At 48.1% G+C, this 14218-nt stretch overlaps 1 long non-coding RNA gene across 3 annotated transcripts in view; it reads right to left on the reverse strand.

The window, feature by feature from the left end:
* Positions 1-620: 620 nt before the first annotated feature.
* The window catches only part of crhr2, a 187757-nt gene continuing 174159 nt past the window's right edge, over positions 621-14218 (reverse strand). For all 3 annotated transcript variants that reach the window (XR_001923284.2, XR_001923285.2, XR_004223211.1), the window contains 6 exons: positions 11621-11681; positions 9923-9995; positions 5136-5221; positions 4126-4261; positions 3470-3511; positions 621-1190 (listed from right to left, as the gene is read on the reverse strand). This is a non-coding gene — a long non-coding RNA (corticotropin releasing hormone receptor 2). The remainder of the gene's footprint in view (positions 1191-3469; positions 3512-4125; positions 4262-5135; positions 5222-9922; positions 9996-11620; positions 11682-14218) is intronic.

Here is a 14218-nt window from a genome sequence, read left to right on the forward strand (position 1 = left end):
TGGTACCTTTTGTACATGGGGACATGGAACCCACAGATCCTTAGTAGAGAAAGAAAGATTTCCAGGGCTTAGTTTGCCTTTAAAAAGATCCTTAGTAGAGTTGCCACCTTTCTTAACTAATAATAATAATACTGGCCAGGGGATTGGGGGGAAGAGGGGTGTCAGGAAGGGGCGGAGCTATGACATAAGATGGGCAGGGTGTGACACAAGAGGGGGCGGGGCAATGATGTGATGGGGCGGAACGGGATGGATCTAATGGTATAAAATATTTGGCGAGTTGGGTGGGAGAGAGAAGTATCAGAGGGGGCAGGGCCGGGTATTGGGGGCAAGGCCAGGTAAGTACTAGCCACGGGGCAACCCTAATCCTTAATAATCAATACATTTGTTAATTGATCTGATCAAACAGCAACAATCTGTTTCGTTTGTCTTGAACCAACAGAAAACCATTTGCTCTAGAAACACAGAACAGCATAGGGCCCGTGCCAAACAGGAAGGCTATGGGCCCAACTCCCGCCCACTTTTATTTCCCCCCCCCCAAGGCCAACCCCCTCTCTACCCTATAAAAAAGCAGCCCAGCAAATACAATAAAACAGCGCCAAGAAAACAACCAAAGGGTTTGGCTCCCTTCCATTTCTGTCCATATTTATAAATATGCACGTATGAAAATATTCACTATTTTACCCATTGGCAAATATACAGTCATATCTGCAATAAAACCGCAAACGACCTTCCGACCAATGAAAAGGAGCTGAAGTCACTGTCCACGCACAACATTTAAATAAAAAAAACAAAAAGAAGAAGAAACTCAATGGCGGAGGTGGCGCCTCCTGTAGTTTGTGCTTACGCCACCCAATGGTTCTTCTGAATGAGGCCCTGGCCTTCCAGCTGTGTGTTCTCAGTCCATCTCCCATGTTGGCAATAAAGCTTCATGTACAAATGTAAATGTGGCGCCACCAAACACGCAATGGCGCCCCACAGTGGGGAAAAAAAGACAAACAAAAGCCCAGGGCAAAGAACGGGAAACCTAGTGGTCTCTCGCGGTATTACAATCACACGGCTGCCGTTTGCTTGATGCTGTGAAAGCTGATTCTGGTCGGTGATGTTGGTATGGACATTGCTCGGGCCACTCGAACCCGGAGAGAATGGTGGTCCTGCCAGCGGTGCCATCTTTTTCTTGCTGCTGATCGGACCTGAAAGAACAATTGTGGTATCAATCACATAGTGAGAGTCTATAACACAGACTATACTGCCAAAAGTGATCTCAGCCCTATAGTTTGTAACAGATTATACTGCTAATAGTACAGGTATGGGACCCATTATCCGGAAACCCATTATCCAGAAAGAAGAATTACGGGAAGGCCATCTCCCATAGACTTCATTATAATCAAATAATTCTAATTTTTAAAACTGATTCCCTTTTCTCTGTAATAATAAAACAGTACCTGTACTTGATCCCAACTAAGATATAATTACCCCTTATTGGGGCAGAACAGCCCTATTGGGTTTATTTAATGGTTAAATGATTCCCTTTTCTCTGTAATAATAAAACAGTACCTGTACTTGATCCCAACTAAGATATAATTACCCCTTATTGGGGGCAGAACAGCCCTATTGGGTTTATTTAATGGTTAAATGATTCCCTTTTCTCTGTAATAATAAAACAGTACCTGTACTTGATCCCAACTAAGATATAATTACCCCTTATTGGGGGCAGAACAGCCCTATTGGGTTTATTTCATGGTTAAATGATTCCCTTTTCTCTGTAATAATAAAACAGTACCTGTACTTGATCCCAACTAAGATATAATTACCCCTTATTGGGGCAGAACAGCCCTATTGGGTTTATTTAATGGTTAAATGATTCCCTTTTCTCTGTAATAATAAAACAGTACCTGTACTTGATCCCAACTAAGATATAATTACCCCTTATTGGGGGCAGAACAGCCCTATTGGGTTTATTTCATAGTTAAATGATTCCCTTTTCTCTGTAATAATAAAACAGTACCTGTACTTGATCCCAACTAAGATATAATTACCCCTTATTGGGGCAGAACAGCCCTATTGGGTTTATTTAATGGTTAAATGATTCCCTTTTCTCTGTAATAATAAAACAGTACCTGTACTTGATCCCAACTAAGATATAATTACCCCTTATTGGGGCAGAACAGCCCTATTGGGTTTATTTAATGGTTAAATGATTCTTTACTAGACTTAAAATATAAACTTCCAAATTATGGAAAACCCCAGGTCCCGAGCATTCTGGATAATAGGTCCCATACCTGTACTATTAATTGCTTAGTGTGAGTCTTTAGCACAGACTGTACTGGCAATTGTGATATCAACTGAGTCTTTAACAAGAACTATACAGTGAATTGTGGTATCACTTACACAGTGAGAGTCTATACAAAAGACTATACTGACAATAGTGGTACCAGTAATATAATGTGAACCTACTCCAAAGGTGGTACTGCCCATAGTGGTATCAATCCCTCAGTACAACTTTATAACAAAGACTATACTGTCAAAATTGCATAGCGTGAAACATAATACAGCACATAGTGGTATGAATGGCAGAGAGATAATGGAAGATGTCCTACCAATTTATTAATAGAGCGGCAACTTCCTGCCTAGTAGCACAGCAGAGCCCTGTGTCGAGGGCATTCGTGAGTCTAAATAAAGCCTCTGCCTATGGCGGGGCCTATTCAATAGGGAGAGGGTCGAGCAGATGGCGCTGTCATACTGTCACATTTGCATAGGGAGCCCCTCCCCCCAGTCTAGCGTTATTTTTCCGCTCTTTCAGCTGATTGCGAGAGGAGTCAAAGGGCTGCAATAATGCGATCTTTCCCCATAATTAGCCCTGTCACTGGCAATAAAGCCTCCGTTTAGCCATAATAATGAATGCGCGGCGCTAATGGCTCGGAAATATGCTCATTGGTTGTTAGTGAGAAAGTAAATATAAATGGCGCATAGATTCCAAGTGGAGAATATACTCCTCCATGGATAGTCCGATTGGGCAATATACTGTATATATATGAGTTTATATATATGAATGCAATGTGCAAAGTTAAAAGCCAGATGCAAACTGCCATGTTTTTTACCCACAATACCCTTTTTTTCTGGAATACCGGTGCAAATGCTGGCGAGACACTGGGAGAAAACCCAGCCGTTATGGGGCCCCAATGCCGCTGCCCCAGTCTGACGCTTATACTGCCCCAGGGTTCCCTCCCATGGGCACTTGGGTGAAGTTCATAAGAGCAGGCCTAGGGGGCGCTCATTGCAGACTGCATATATGGAGGCAAGTACAGTCAATAGGGACTCATATATAGCGGGAAAAACACTCTCCATAAAAAAAGGAAACTGTGTCTGGAATGTCACTTAACTTGTGTGTAACATTGGCCTTAGGGTTATAAAAAGCATTGGATTAAACTAAAGAGACCCGATTACCCCCCCAGGTAAATATGGTACTTACCTCCCCGTTAAGGAAGCAGTAAAATACTGACACAAAGAAACCCTGAAAATCAAAACATATAACAGCTTATTAGTTAATTACGTCATTTATCCCCACGTTATGCCTATACATGTGCGTTTCATGGGGAACTATGGGGAGTACTATTGGGAGTATTATGGGGAGTACTATTGGGAGTATTATGTGAAGTATTATGGGGAATACTAGTGGGAGTACAATGGGGAGTAATATGGGGTGTACTATGGGAAGTACTATGGGGAGTACTATGGGGAATACTAGTGGGAGAACAATGGGGAGTAATATGGGGTGTACTATGGGAAGTACTATGGGGAGTACTATGGGGAATACTAGTGGGAGAACAATGGGGAGTAATATGGGGTGTACTATGGGAAGTACTATGGGCAGTACTATTGGGGAGTACTATGGGCAGTACTATTGGGGAGTACTATGGGCAGTACTATTGGGGAGTACTATGGGCAGTACTATTGGGGAGTACTATGGGCAGTACTATTGGGGAGTACTATGGGCAGTACTATTGGGGAGTACTATGAGGAGTAATATTGGTAGTACTATGGGGAGTAATATTGGGAGTACTATGCATTAGACTGAGTGCTACAAATGTATTCTAAGATAAGAAATGGTCCCAGGAACCCACCCACCTGAAAGGATTGGAGAAAGGAGTTGAAGTAAATAAAAACGATCTGAGAAACATCATCCTCTCCGGGGTTGACGAAGAAGAGCATGTAGGTGATTCCCAGGAGCGGGAGGAGCACTAACGTGGCCTTCACTGCCTTCCTGTAAGAGACAGCAATCAGCAACCACTTGTATGGGGGGGGGTAAGAACGCAAAGAGAACTTCCTGCATCTGCTGGGGGCCCACCAGTACGTCCAGTTATGTCCCCAGTTACATTATATAAGGGTGGGATTATACAAGACTCTACAGCAGATACCTGGCACCAGTCGGGGTGCTTTGCTGATAGTCAGGAACCAGTCGGGGTGCTTTGCTGATAGTCAGGAACCAGTCGGGGTGCTTGGCTGATAGTCGGGAACCAGTCAGGGTGCTTGGATGATAGTCGGGAACCAGTCAGGGTGCTTGGCTGATAGTCGGGAACCAGTCAGGGTGCTTGGCTGATAGTCGGGAACCAGTCAGGGTGCTTGGCTGATAGTCGGGAACCAGTCAGGGTGCTTGGCTGATAGTCGGGAACCAGTCAGGGTGCTTGGATGATAGTCGGGAACCAGTCAGGGTGCTTGGATGATAGTCGGGAACCAGTCAGGGTGCTTGGCTGATAGTCGGGAACCAGTCAGGGTGCTTGGCTGATAGTCGGGAACCAGTCAGGGTGCTTGGCTGATAGTCGGGAACCAGTCAGGGTGCTTGGCTGATAGTCTGGAACCAGTTGGGGTGCTTTGCTGATAGTCAGGAACCTGTCAGGATGCTTTGGTGATAGTCAGGAACCAGTCAGGGTCCTTGGCTGATAGTCGGGAACCAGCCAGGGTGCTTGGCTGATAGTCGGGAACCAGTCAGGGTGCTTGGCTGATAGTCTGGAACCAGTTGGGGTGCTTTGCTGATAGTCAGGAACCTGTCAGGATGCTTTGCATCAGTCTGGAACCAGTCAGGGTGCTTGGCTGATGCAATGCAGCGGGGGGGAAGGGGGTCTCACTGCCTTTCTTACCTGTACTGTATCGTCTCAGACGTAGTTGACGCCCTCAGTTTTGTCATCAAAATTCTCACAATGTTGAATAAAAACACAAAGTTTATCTGTGAAATAAAAAGAATGGGAAGGATCGTGAATGAGCCGGTTCCAATGAATAAACATCCCCCATATGTTCCATCTCAGACACCGTACTTACTGCCCCCCATTAGGCTCAGGCAATTAGCAGCAAATTCTCTCCTGACAATGTGCCGGGGGGGGCGAGGGATAACCCCCAGCTGTCATTACTCTGAGCGCCGCGGGGGTCAGGGATAATGTTTCTATCAGGGCACAATTAGCAGCCAGGAAATAACCCCACACGGAATTATACAATATGGGCTCTTATAGAAACCGGATTTAGTCCAATAACATTACCCATTGGCATAGGGGCGGGGCTACCATATATGATTGACAGCTGAGATTTTATAAATGCCTTTATAATGAGTATTGATGTGTTAATAAGAAAAGGATTTGGGGTTTAATGATAGGCAGTAAGGATAATTGGGGGCTATTATCTAGGAGCAGATGACAATCTGTCCGGTTGGAATGAGATAAAAGCGCAGCAACTGCGAGATAAATATCCCGTCGCACAAACAGCCGCATTATAGAGTCCAGACCTGTGTCAGAGCTAATGTAATAGGCACAGGGGGCCATCCGCAGCCCCCCCATTTATACAGAGCTAATGCAATAGGCACGGGGGGCCATCCGCAGCCCCCCCATTTATACAGAGCTAATGCAATAGGCACGGGGGGCCATCCGCAGCCCCCCCATTTATACAGAGCTAATGTAATAGGCACGGGGGGCCATCCGCAGCCCCCCCATTTATACAGAGCTAATGCAATAGGCACGGGGGGCCATCCGCAGCCCCCCCATTTATACAGAGCTAATGCAATAGGCACGGGGGGCCATCCGCAGCCCCCCCATTTATACAGAGCTAATGTAATAGGCACGGGGGGCCATCCGCAGCCCCCCCATTTATACAGAGCTAATGTAATAGGCACGGGGGCCCATCCGCAGCCCCCCCATTTATACAGAGCTAATGTAATAGGCACGGGGGCCATCCGCAGCCCCCCCATTTATACAGAGCTAATGTAATAGGCACGGGGGGCCATCCGCTGCCCCCCCATTTATACAGAGCTAATGTAATAGGCACGGGGGCCATCCGCAGCCCCCCCATTTATACAGAGCTAATGTAATAGGCACGGGGGGCCATCCGCAGCCCCCCCATTTATACAGAGCTAATGTAATAGGCACGGGGGGCCATCCGCAGCCCCCCCATTTATACAGAGCTAATGTAATAGGCACGGGGGGCCATCCGCAGCCCCCCCATTTATACAGAGCTAATGTAATAGGCACGGGGGGCCATCCGCAGCCCCCCCATTTATACAGAGCTAATGTAATAGGCACGGGGGCCCATCCGCAGCCCCCCCATTTATACAGAGCTAATGTAATAGGCACGGGGGGCCACCCGCAGCCCCCCCATTTATACAGAGCTAATGTAATAGGCACGGGGGGCCACCCGCAGCCCCCCCATTTATACAGAGCTAATGTAATAGGCACGGGGGGCCCATCCGCAGCCCCCCCATTTATACAGAGCTAATGTAATAGGCACGGGGGGCCATCCGCAGCCCCCCCATTTATACAGAGCTAATGTAATAGGCACGGGGGGCCCATCAGCAGCCCCCCCATTTATACATTTATACAGAGCTAATGTAATAGGCACGGGGGCCCATCCGCAGCCCCCCCATTTATACAGAGCTAATGTAATAGGCACGGGGGCCCATCAGCAGCCCCCCCATTTATACATTTATACAGAGCTAATGTAATAGGCACGGGGGCCCATCCGCAGCCCCCCCATTTATACAGAGCTAATGTAATAGGCACGGGGGCCCATCCGCAGCCCCCCCATTTATACATTTATACAGAGCTAATGTAATAGGCACGGGGGGCCATCCGCAGCCCCCCCATTTATACAGAGCTAATGTAATAGGCACGGGGGCCCATCAGCAGCCCCCCCATTTATACATTTATACAGAGCTAATGTAATAGGCACGGGGGGCCATCCGCAGCCCCCCCATTTATACAGAGCTAATGTAATAGGCACGGGGGGCCATCCGCAGCCCCCCCATTTATACAGAGCTAATGTAATAGGCACGGGGGCCCATCCGCAGCCCCCCCATTTATACAGAGCTAATGTAATAGGCACGGGGGGCCATCCGCAGCCCCCCCATTTATACAGAGCTAATGTAATAGGCACGGGGGCCCATCAGCAGCCCCCCCATTTATACAGAGCTAATGTAATAGGCACGGGGGCCCATCAGCAGCCCCCCCATTTATACATTTATACAGAGCTAATGTAATAGGCACGGGGGGGCCATTTATATGCAGCCCCCCATTTATACATTTATACAGAGCTAATGTAATAGGCACGGGGGGCCATCCGCAGCCCCCCCATTTATACAGAGCTAATGTAATAGGCACGGGGGGCCACCCGCAGCCCCCCCATTTATACAGAGCTAATGTAATAGGCACGGGGGGCCATCCGCAGCCCCCCCATTTATACAGAGCTAATGTAATAGGCACGGGGGGCCATCCGCAGCCCCCCCATTTATACAGAGCTAATGTAATAGGCACGGGGGCCCATCCGCAGCCCCCCCATTTATACAGAGCTAATGTAATAGGCACGGGGGGCCATCCGCAGCCCCCCCATTTATACAGAGCTAATGTAATAGGCACGGGGGGGCCATTTATATGCAGCCCCCCATTTATACAGAGCTAATCTAATAGGCACGGGGGCCAATCCGCAGCCCCCCCATTTATACATAGCTAATGTAATAGGCACGGGGGGCCATCCGCAGCCCCCCCATTTATACAGAGCTAATGTAATAGGCACGGGGGAGCCATTTATATGCAGCCCCCCATTTATACATTTATACAGAGCTACTGTAATAGGCACGGGGGCCCATCAGCAGCCCCCCCATTTATACAGAGCTAATGTAATAGGCACGGGGGGGCCATTTATATGCAGCCCCCCATTTATACATTTATACAGAGCTAATGTAATAGGCACGGGGGGCCATCCGCAGCCCCCCCATTTATACAGAGCTAATGTAATAGGCACGGGGGGCCACCCGCAGCCCCCCCATTTATACAGAGCTAATGTAATAGGCACGGGGGGCCATCCGCAGCCCCCCATTTATGCAGAGCTAATGTAATAGGCACGGGGGCCATTTATATGCAGCCCCCCATTTATACATTTATACAGAGCTAATGTAATATAGGCACGGGGGGCCCATCCGCAGCCCCCCCATTTATACAGAGCTAATGTAATAGGCACGGGGGGCCATCCGCAGCCCCCCCATTTATACAGAGCTAATGTAATAGGCACGGGGGGCCATCCGCAGCCCCCCCATTTATACATTTATACAGAGCTAATGTAATAGGCACGGGGGGCCATTTATATGCAGCCCCCCATTTATACATTTATACAGAGCTAATGTAATATAGGCACGGGGGGCCCATCCGCAGCCCCCCCATTTATACATTTATACAGAGCTAATGTAATAGGCACGGGGGGCCATTTATATGCAGCCCCCCATTTATACATTTATACAGAGCTAATGTAATATAGGCACGGGGGGCCCATCCGCAGCCCCCCCATTTATACATTTATACAGAGCTAATGTAATAGGCACGGGGGGCCCATCCGCAGCCCTCCCATTTATACATTTATACAGAGCTAATGTAATATAGGCACGGGGGGCCCATCCGCAACCCCCCCATTTATACAGAGCTAATGTAATAGGCACGGGGGGCCATCCGCAGCCCCCCCATTTATACAGAGCTAATGTAATAGGCACGGGGGGCCATCCGCAGCCCCCCCATTTATACAGAGCTAATGTAATAGGCACGGGGGGCCATCCGCAGCCCCCCCATTTATACATAGCTAATGTGATATAGGCACGGGGGGCCCATCTGCAGCCCCCCCATTTATATAGAGCTAATGTAATAGGCACGGGGGGCCCATCCGCAGCCCCCCCATTTATACAGAGCTAATGTGATATAGGCACGGGGGGCCCATCTGCAGCCCCCCCATTTATATAGAGCTAATGTAATAGGCACGGGGGGCCCATCCGCAGCCCCCCCATTTATACAGAGCTAATGTAATAGGCACGGGGGGCCATCTGCAGCCCCCCCATTTATATAGAGCTAATGTAATAGGCACGGGGGGCCATCCGCAGCCCCCCATTTATACAGAGCTAATGTGATATAGGCATGGGGGGCCCATCTGCAGCCCCCCCATTTATACAGAGCTAATGTAATAGGCACGGGGGGCCCATCCGCAGCCCCCCCCATTTATACATTTATACAGAGCTAATGTAATATAGGTACCGGGGGGGGCCATTTATATGCAGACCCCAATTTATACAATGGGCGGGGCTTAGGGAACAGGGGGTGGGGCTTGGGGAACAGGGGGTGGGGCTTAGGGAACTGATCCAAACCAGATTATTACACTACACATAATGAAAATGCTGCAGATTGTTTAACTGACGTATATAACAAAGTTGCTTGAAATGATGTTTCCTTTCAAAAAATGTAAGTTGTGTTTGGGTGGAGTTGCCCTTTAACACTGAATGGTTGAACACAACACATACCCCGTCGGGTAGTTTACAGAAGGTAAAATATAAATCCCCATTAGCCAAAGTGCCCCCCCAGAAATATGCTGCATTATGGGGTAGAAAAGGGTTAATGATTGCACAGTTACTTACTAGCAGTACCAGAATCACCGGCCCCTGATATATGTAATCAATGTATTTCCCCGGCTCCTTTCCAATCCAACACCTGCGGAACGAGAGGCACCCGTGAGTGCGTTAGTTACACCCCAAAAACTAGGCAATAAATGAGATTATTCAGACCCCTCCCCCTCCCACCATGATGGCTTCCACCTAGACATGTGTCTTTTTTCAACCTAACTTACTATGTTACTGTGTATATTATTATATAATTAATAATCAGAATCAACTGTATATTTTGCTATTATTATTATTAGTAGCAGTATTATCATTATCATCATCATTTTAGATGTTCAAATTAATGACTCCTTTCAGCGAGTCATACAGACAGACATACTAGTCAGACAGACATGACATCATTAAGTACCGATTATAATTGATGACATCACTAAGCTTTGTTTATAAGGATATAATTTACAAGATATTCAGGGCTTTTGGGTATTATAAACAGAGCCGGATTACTCGCAAGGCCCCCTTGGCACTAGCCTAGGGCCCGTTCCTAGTGTTAGGGGCCCGGTCCCAGTCCCAGAATAAGTAGTGCTCTTTGGCCATATCTGGAGTGATCTTATTGGCAAGTCTGGGGTTAATAGAGTGCTCGTTGGCCATTTCTGCAGTGATCTTACTGGCAAGTCTGGGGTTAATGATGTGCTCATTGGCAATTTCTGCAGTGATCTTACTGGCAAGTCTGGGGTTAATGGAGTGCTCATTGGCCATTTCTGCATCAATCTTACTGGCAAGTCTGGGGTTAATGGAGTGCTCATCAGCCATTTCTGCAGCGATCTTACTGGCAAGTCTGGGGTTAATGGAGTGCTCATTGGCCATTTCTGCATCAATCTTACTGGCAAGTCTGGGGTTAATGGAGTGCTCATCAGCCATTTCTGCAGTCATCTTACTGGCAAGTCTGGGGTTAATGGAGTGCTCGTTGGCCATTTCTGCAGTGATCTTACTGGCAAGTCTGGGGTTAATGATGTGCTCATTGGCAAATTCCTGCAGTGATCTTACTGGCAAGTCTGGGGTTAATGGAGTGCTCATCAGCCATTTCTGCAGCGATCTTACTGGCAAGTCTGGGGTTAATGGAGTGCTCATCAGCCATTTCTGCAGTCATCTTACTGGCAAGTCTGGGGTTAATGGAGTGCTCGTTGGCCATTTTTGCAGTGCTCTTACTGGCAAGTCTGGGGTTAATGGAGTGCTCGTTGGCCATTTCTGCAGCGATCTTACTGGCAAGTCTGGGGTTAATTATGTGCTCATTGGCCATTTCTGCAGTGATCTTACTGGCAAGTCTGGGGTTAATGGAGTGCTCATCAGCCATTTCTGCAGTGATCTTACTGGCAAGTCTGGGGTTAATTATGTGCTCATTGGCCATTTCTGCAGTGATCTTACTGGCAAGTCTGGGGTTAATGGAGTGCTCATCAGCCATTTCTGCAGTGATCTTACTGGCAAGTCTGGGGTTAATTATGTGCTCATTGGCCATTTCTGCAGTGATCTTACTGGCAAGTCTGGGGTTAATGGAGTTCATAACATGGAAAAGGGTGTGTTTTTATACAGTGGGTTATGGTATGTGGGGGTCTCTCTATATTTTATAGAATATGGGGGCCCCAAAATCATTTCCTTGCCTAGGGCTCCATTTACTCTTCATTCAGCTCTGATTATTAATCAATAAAGTACTTTACTTACTGTTCATTTTCATAGAAAAGCTTGCAGACGGCCCAGGTGACAATGATCGGAGAGGGAATGCCTGCGATAAGGACAAATAAGGAAAATTTACTTATTATTTATTATTTCCTTCACTTTACAGGATAAAACTGTTGATATGAAACATAACGAGCACAAAATAAATACACCGACTGAATGTAAAAAGTCTAAGTAATCCCATCCGCTCCCTATATCCCAGCACGTGCCTTGCACATCTCCTTTGTACCATCACATGGGGGTGAATTATAGGCGACACCTGAGACAGGAAACCTGGGAACAGAAAAGCATCATCTGCCCCGAGAAAAGCATTTCCCAGAGCTGAAATGACTCGACTTTATGGGCTCAGACTAAATGAATGTGCCACTTAATAATAAAACCCATTTAATATGTGGTGGAGGAGGCAGAGCCGGCCCAGGACTGGAATACAATTATTTTTTTTCATTTAAATCTAAACACACAGACGAGGCTTCTGATTTGTCCTGACAGCTGTAAGATATCATGCAGCAAAATGATAATAGAAATCTTTGCTCTGGAAGCTAATTTGATGCCTTCAAAGAGAATAAAAAATTATGTTATTCGATATTTATAGTGAGTAGTAAAGTTCAATAACGCGCCACTAATAATAATAACAGCACAGCCTCACCTATATTAGTAATGCAGGGAGTAACCTCTGAAGGGTGGGATAGCAGGTATAGTAGGGAGAGATGGTGCCTATAGTAGCAGTGGGGGGATAATAGCCTCTGGGAAGGGACTGGGGCTGTGGGATAGCAGGTATAGTAGGGAGAGATGGTGCCTGTAGTAGCAGTGGGGGGATAATAGCCTCTGGGAAGGGACTGGGGCTGTGGGATAGCAGGTATAGTAGGGAGAGATGGTGCCTATAGTAGCAGTGGGGGGATAATAGCCTCTGGGAAGGGACTGGGGCTGTGGGATAGCAGGTATAGTAGGGAGAGATGGTGCCTATAGTAGCAGTGGGGGGATAATAGCCTCTGGGAAGGGACTGGGGCTGTGGGATAGCAGGTATAGTAGGGAGAGATGGTGCCTATAGTAGCAGTGGGATAATAGCCTCTGGGAAGGGACTGTGGCTGTGGGATAGCAGGTATAGTAGGGAGAGATGGTGCCTGTAGTAGCAGTGGGGGGATAATAGCCTCTGGGAAGGGACTGGGGCTGTGGGATAGCAGGTATAGTAGGGAGAGATGGTGCCTGTAGTAGCAGTGGGGGGATAATAGCCTCTGGGAAGGGACTGGGGCTGTGGGATAGCAGGTATAGTAGGGAGAGATGGTGCCTATAGTAGCAGTGGGGGGATAATAGCCTCTGGGAAGGGACTGGGGCTGTGGGATAGCAGGTATAGTAGGGAGAGATGGTGCCTATAGTAGCAGTGGGATAATAGCCTCTGGGAAGGGACTGTGGCTGTGGGATAGCAGGTATAGTAGGGAGAGATGGTGCCTGTAGTAGCAGTGGGGGGATAATAGCCTCTGGGAAGGGACTGGGGCTGTGGGATAGCAGGTATAGTAGGGAGAGATGGTGCCTATAGTAGCAGTGGGGGGATAATAGCCTCTGGGAAGGGACTGGGGCTGTGGGATAGCAGGTATAGTAGGGAGAGATGGTGCCTATAGTAGCAGTGGGGGGATAATAGCCTCTGGGAAGGGACTGGGGCTGTGGGATAGCAGGTATAGTAGGGAGAGATGGTGCCTATAGTAGCAGTGGGGGGATAATAGCCTCTGGGAAGGGACTGGGGCTGTGGGATAGCAGGTATAGTAGGGAGAGATGGTGCCTATAGTAGCAGTGGGGGGATAATAGCCTCTGGGAAGGGACTGGGGCTGTGGGATAGCAGGTATAGTAGGGAGAGATGGTGCCTATAGTAGCAGTGGGGGGATAATAGCCTCTGGGAAGGGACTGGGGCTGTGGGATAGCAGGTATAGTAGGGAGAGATGGTGCCTATAGTAGCAGTGGGGGGATAATAGCCTCTGGGAAGGGACTGGGGCTGTGGATAGCAGGTATAGTAGGGAGAGATGGTGCCTATAGTAGCAGTGGGGGGATAATAGCCTCTGGGAAGGGACTGGGGCTGTGGGATAGCAGGTATAGTAGGGAGAGATGGTGCTTATAGTAGCAGTGGGGGGATAATAGCCTCTGGGAAGGGACTGGGGCTGTGGGATAGCAGGTATAGTAGGGAGAGATGGTGCCTATAGTAGCAGTGGGGGAATAATAGCCTCTGGGAAGGGACTGGGGCTGTGGGATAGCAGGTATAGTAGGGAGAGATGGTGCCTATAGTAGCAGTGGGGGGATAATAGCCTCTGGGAAGGGACTGGGGCTGTGAGATAGCAGGTATAGTAGGGAGAGATGGTGCCTATAGTAGCAGTGGGGGGATAATAGCCTCTGGGAAGGGACTGGGGCTGTGGGATAGCAGGTATAGTAGGGAGAGATGGTGCCTATAGTAGCAGTGGGATAATAGCCTCTGGGAAGGGACTCGGGCTGTGGGATAGCAGGTATAGTAGGGAGAGATGGTGCCTATAGTAGCAGTGGGGGGATAATAGCCTCTGGGAAGGGACTGGGGCTGTGGGATAGCAGGTATAGTAGGGAGAG

This window comes from Xenopus tropicalis, chromosome 6, assembly GCF_000004195.4.
Source record: "Xenopus tropicalis strain Nigerian chromosome 6, UCB_Xtro_10.0, whole genome shotgun sequence".
In the NCBI taxonomy this organism is placed as follows: Eukaryota; Metazoa; Chordata; class Amphibia; order Anura; family Pipidae; genus Xenopus; species Xenopus tropicalis.